The following is a 6,797-nucleotide window of genomic DNA, read 5'->3' as shown; positions in this document are numbered from 1 at the left end:
AGCTTCCAGAATCTTCTCATGTGACACTTGCCTCATTGAATTCGACCAAGGATGAGTAAGAGACCATCAATCTCCAAGTGGAAGCAAGAATTATCAGAGGGAAGACACTAATCAAATCTTGAGTTGACTCATCTCCATTACAAACATCTATATATGGATCCCTCATCCCAGAGATCGGGAGGATGAAATTTTGCATATTGTAAGGAATTGTTGTTGGTTTCTTGAGACAAACATCAGATTGTTGGTTGATCTAAGCTTTGTTTGAGGTGAATAGGGGCTTCTTTGCTGGGAGGTTGATGATGGGTTAGAACAACTGGTTGTAACTCCTCTTGGCTCTTTTCTTGTTTATCAATAAAAGCTATTCAAGTTTTCCTCCATGCTTTTGTGTCATTGATGCTTGCTACATTTGTATGGTCAATTTACATCTGATCCTAGATTGTTTATGATTATAGATCCATGTCTTTGTATAGTGCTATGCTTCTGTGATCTTATAGGTACTTTGTGAAGCTGGGCGTGCAAGGGAGTAGGTAGCTGAAGACTATCAAAGAAGAGAGGGATCAAATCAGGAGATTAGCGCAAGACAGAGGTTGGTCTTTTTGTTCCTCTCTATCTATAATTCATAAAGGAAAAATGAAAGTAGCTTTTCTCTGTTTGTTTCTAAGGCAGTTGTCAGACCTTAGTGGGATAGAGCAGTTCTATATAGACACTTTTCCCTGTAACAAAATGGCGACTCCGCTGGGGAGCTAATTAGTTTGTTTGTTTATCATTCTTTGTTGTCTGTTTCATAAACTTACAAGTAGGATTCGAATTGCATTTGCCATAACAAATGCAAAGTAGATAACTGCTACTTCAATCCATCTGCTGGATTTGTTTATGGTTTAAACAACTGATTCACAAACTATCTGATTGCCCTTCTGATAGCTCTTAGATCCTCCTTAGATCTACCCTTGATTGTTGCATTACTTATTGCTTTTTGCTCGGCCAAAACCCAAGAACTGAACTGCAAACTGTGACCCGGAACCTGAACAGAGTCTCGTTTCTGGACCAGCGTAGGTACTGTTCAGAGAATCTAAACTTCAGCGCACTTCCCGAGTGGACAAGCTGCACTGCATTTCAAATTCTCTATGTTACGGGTGCGCTGATCAGACTAGCTCTATGCAGTGTTGGCTTCTGTGATTCATTCTTTCCAGTTCTATTCTTGAATTTTGCTGCCTGTTCTCAGTATATGTCTATTTGAAACCCCTTTTCCTTGCTGTTATTCCGCCTCCTTTGTACAAAAGAACTGTAGCTGTTTTTGTGTGTTTGCTGAGTCATTTACAGTTCTCCTTTGCAAAAGTAGCATAATCGTACTGTCGTCCTTTGATTTGAAACTGTCGCAAGTGTCGATTTCAATCGTAGGAAAGAGTTTGATTGCTGTTGATGGTCGATTATCCTGTTACTATTGCTTTTGGTCTAAATTTGTAATTTTCTAGTGTCGAGAACAAGTATTCAGTTCAAAATTTTAAAGTGTTGTGATCGTCTCCATTTTTTGATTTCGAAAAGAAACTTGTTGATATTTGTCGCTTGAAAAGAAATTCAGATTTGTGCATCAAATTTCTTTTTAGCATTCATATACTAAGAAGGTCGAAAAAAAATACATGCATGTGCATTTGCATATAGACAATCTGATTGGCTTGATTTAGGAAAGCGCATTTAGAGTGTGCTCTTTGCTCTTTGTGAAAAGATTATGTCTTTCTTTTCATTAGTAGCTAGGATTTTCATTGCACAAAGAAGATAAAAAGTTTGTTTATCATCTTAGATTGCATTTTAGGAATTACATCTACATCTCGTGGTGAACCTGAAAGGAAAACTCCATAAACAAGATCAACTTAAAATAAATTCAATGAATCTAACAACGCTTTGGAACTTAATGCACAACATTTAGAAGTCTAGGCTAGAGATGTATTCTGGCACCGTAAAGCCTGGTAACTGTTGTTCTCACTGATGGTTGGGTGATTACTCCACTTTGAGACGATAAGTGCTAGTACGAACTTGTACTCCCACTTACCGTCGAGTATATTTTGGGAGACCCCAATAGGCTTAATCCTTTATCCATAGGAAGCCGTGTCTACCGCCCTATCGATCGCAATGCATTGAACACAGCATTCGGGAAGATTGACTGCCGTACCGTAAAAAGTATTCTGCAGTTTTGCGATTGGTTTGGTAATCCCTCTACCTATATTTCCAAAGTAGTCCCTTTCGTTCCTTTTGAGACCCCTTAACAAAAAAGGTCCATCTGAGCACTTGTCACTTTAGGCTCATTAAAAATCGAAGGAGACTAGAGTCATCTTTTGTTTTTTCTCGACTCTTCAAAATTGAAAAAACAAGTTGTGTCAAAGCGTCTAAAATTCATTTAATTTGGAAACATACTTCCCCTTTATTTTAGTTGATCGAGTAATCTGCAATCGTGGAAGAAAGTCAATTGAAACCCCGTCATTCGCGGAGGCTTACGAGTCAGTCGTCTTTGTCTCCAGAATCGAAGCTAGTACGGACAAAGCGAACTCATTTAACCGGTTCCAAATCTCCTGTTAAAGTTAGAACAAGTGTCCCAACAACATCAGAGACTCCATTTAGTCCAAACATTTCTAGAACCCCTGCCTCTACAGAAGAAGTTCAGCAACCACAGAAGGACAGTGATAATGATCCTAGTCTGAGAGTAAACACTTGTGTTACCGAACCAGTTCCATTTTCAACCGGTTCGGAGAGTCTTGCTCTTCAAACATCTATCGCTGCCGATTCCATACCTTCTTCGGCACCAGAAATATTCTACGGACCTGACGGTCTTCGCCTTCCACCTGGTCTAATTGCCATAGAAGAAATTGTGGAAGATCCTCCAACGAGTAGTCCATCGCAATTTGGAGTCGGGATCACTCTATATCCTTCTTCATCAGAAGTTAGTCTACCACCAGCGGAAGCTCCTGTAGAATGGCTAGGTAATCTTTTGGATAGACTACAAATGTCTGAACAACCATCAACATCTAGGCCTGTGTCGTCTGACACAGCGACGATAGAACTCCCTGCTACCTCTCCAACAATGTTCGCCGGTATAACATCTGTCCTGACTAGCTCTCAACTGCTAGAAGGAGCCCACTCAGGGGCCATTTCGACAGTATGTTCTATTCCTGTTTGTTCATCCAGAATAATATCCGGAAACTCTTATGTTGAGTCTCAACAAATTGATCCATTTGGAGGTAAATTTGGGCAGTCCGGCCCCCAAGGGCAAACCATTCCCTTGAGTTCTAGATTACCACCGTATGGGGAGCAGTATACCCTTTCATTATCCCCTCCGGGAGGATATCAATACGGGAGTTCACAACAACATTCGGGTTATACTGGAATTACCTCAAGCAGTTGGGTACCAATACTACCTCAACAACCAAGAGTTGTATATTTAATGCAACAATTCTTACCTATGTCAAATATACCGACCACGCCAGCTATTGTGACGTTGTTGCAAGTTCAAGCGCTGCCTATTGTATGCCAACCTCAGGTTTCTTAGGTTGTAATGCAACAACCCCTTGACCCTGTGACTCAACCACAATCGCTGACTGGTGGAATGACACAGGTTCAGATGGGTACAATTACCCCTCATTTTGGTCAAACTGTTAGTATCGGGCAATAGCACATGGCTTCACAACCATGGCTAATACGATACCAACAACCACAATTCCAACAAGTATACCAAGGTTCTGGGCAACAAATGTTTGCCAATAGTGGACAACCGTACATTCAAAACGGTCAAAATCAACCATTTTACAATGGTCATACCGACCAACCTTACCAAAGTTACCAGCATCAAATGCATTATGCCGGTATGCAAACACCAACTGCTCAGGCAATCCCATCTTATCCTGGGTATGCTTCGCCTAACCTGAATCAACAGTTACCCTTTGTGGCAACTTTAGAGTTACCTGATTTAAACCGGTTAACAAACGATCCAATCGCTTATGCCCCTTGGTGGCCAGCGATTCCGCATAAACTTCCATCAGATATTCCTAAATTTAATGGAAATCCGAGTGAAGATCCATCGAATCATGTGATGACCTTTCATCTATGGTGTTCATCAAACACCCTAAATGATGATTCGGTAAGACTTCGCCTCTTTCAGAGGACATTAACGGGTCCAGCGGCAAAATGGTACATCGAATTGCCTAGAGCTTCATTCGACAACTTCAGTACCTTGGCCACAACCTTTTTAACCCATTTTCAGTTACCAATAATGTACGAAACGGGAACAAAACTTCTTACCAACTTCAAACAGAGAACGGCCACTCACATATCTGATCATATACCTGAGTGGCGACGTCGTCGTAGAATGGTAAAAACGTATGTCCCCGATCAGCTCTTAGCTGAATGGTTTATGAAGTCACTACTACCTTCCATCACGAAAGATGTGGCAAAGGGGGGGTCGTAACAGAAGAGCAAGTTATCGCTCGTGCGCAATATTTGGACTTGATTTACACTCAGTCCGGCATGCTCTACGATAAAATACTTGATGCCCCTAGACCGGAATTCTCAATTCCTCCTCCTCCTAAATCAAACAATGACTCTCATGCCGACGATGGCGTGATCGGCACAACAGACACGAAATCGACAAAGGATACATCCAAAAAGGCCCGTAAGATTTCAAGTCAAAATGCAAAAGATGAACTTCTTGCCTCGGAAGTAAATGCCGTATCGACAGATAAAGGCAAAGAAACCAAACAACCAGGGAGCAAGAAGAAAGGCAAAGGGAAGAAGAAGAAACAGGAAGAATCATCACCTGAAAAATCTTCTGCAAACCCTCCTGGAGATAGGAAACTAAAATTTCCATGCATCATATGCGATGAGGATCATCGCACTGCAGATTGTCCACGCAAAGCTGAGCTTAAAAAATTCTTCAAGAATTCAAAAACCTCCGCAGTGTTAACTGATCTGTTTCCAAATCCAAGAACAAATCTGGTTGAGAGTGAAGATGCTTCCCGGTGTTAAGTGCTAATGTTGTCGGTTTCAAAACAGCAAGATGATGCTTTGATATCGACAAGGAACAAAGATTATGGGAATCCACAGCTGTCAAACAACAAGGATAAAGATCAACCTAGTAGTTCGACAACAACTTCGACAGAAGTTGCGCCACCCATCATTCCTGAATTGACAATAAAACCGCCAAAGGGAGTAGTACAAAAGTCGATGTTTAATCCCCGCGCTAGAGCGGCACAACATTATAATATAGTGGAAGATTCGGCCCAATCGCCATCCGCTATGTCGACTCTTGAAGTACTGCAGAATTGCCCATCCCAAAGGCAGGCTTTATTATCAGCCATTGGTGGGATAGACCCAAAGGATTCCAATCTTGTATCCTTCGACCATAAAGGATACGATCCTCAATTACCAGCTCAACTAGCTTTCCTTGTTCAAGTGAAAGCCCTCAACAAAACTGTTCATCGAACAGTTATTGATGAGGGCGCATCTACATGCATTATGTCGATGAGTTGGTGTAAAACTTTAGGATCTCAAACCTTGTCACGATCTTCGAAAACATTAAAAGCATTCGACGGAAGGACATATACCCCATATGGTATTCTAAGTAACTTGAAAGTTGAACTAGGAGGGAAAATGGTGGAAATAGATGTTGAAGTAATCGATGCAAATATTGATTACAACATCGTACTAGGAAGACCATGGGTATATGCTATGGATGCTGTTGTGTCGACCTATTTTAGGAAGATTGCATTTCCCTTTCAAGGAGGGATTATAATCGTCGATCAACAAAACTTCCTCCCCAATGGTTCTCAAGTTACAGGAAGCATCCCAATGATCCATGGAAGCCCCCATTCGCTTCAAAATATCGGAGTAGGCCTACTAAAAGATCCTATATTAATGGGAACTTTCGCCCTTCCACCTCCAATCAACCTGGTGGAAGTAGCGTCGGTAGGAACCTGCAATATGATATCTTCTAAAAAGATCTCAGAAAATGATATCGACATGGATCATGTAATGGTTTTGCCCCCAAGCCCAACGGAAATATTGTAGCAATCAATGTTCCTAGCAATCAATGTTCCTAGTTTGGATAGATAGGTTTAAAGAATATGGTACCCCTTCAGATCCTTGGTCGCGAATGCATGTCACCGACGAAGGAATTATCCAGTCAATGGTAATTGAAGGAGTACCATGGAATGAATCCCACCATCGTTCCCTTCTTCCGGATTGTGGAGAAGATACTTCTGATGACCTTTATCATCCTTCAATTTTTGATTTTCTATCAAATAATGTAAACACAGTGGATTCAGAGTGAAACTTGTCCAATATTGAAGAGACTATCGCCATAAATATCTCGACCAAAACAGATGTTGTAGAGAATATTTATGTTGGCAAATGTTGTTCTCCTTCAGAACCGGAAATATATAACACTCTTTTTCGTGAATTCAGAGATGTCTTTGCTTGGTCATATAGTGAAATTCCAGGCATTGACTTGAGTATCATTGAACACGAAATTAAGATGTATCCAGATTTCAAACAAGTACGACAACGGCTATGGCAGGTGCACCCCAAGAAAGCCGCTGCCATTAAGGCAGAAGTTGAAAAACTTCTCCATGCTGGTTTCATTTACCCGGTTCCTCTAACCGATTGGGTATCGAATATTGTCCCTATTATGAAAAAACATGGAACAATTAGAGTGTGCGTCGATTATAGGGATGTAAATCAAGCTTGTCCAAAAGACAACTACCCTACACCCTTCATCGACCAGAAAATTGATGAAAGTGCTGGATACGAAATCT

This window comes from Pinus tabuliformis, chromosome 2_2, assembly GCF_031772625.1.
Source record: "Pinus tabuliformis cultivar Carrire ecotype Pingquan chromosome 2_2, CPIR1, whole genome shotgun sequence".
NCBI classification, from domain to species: Eukaryota; Viridiplantae; Streptophyta; class Pinopsida; order Pinales; family Pinaceae; genus Pinus; species Pinus tabuliformis.
Note: the sequence above shows the minus strand (reverse complement) of the source record.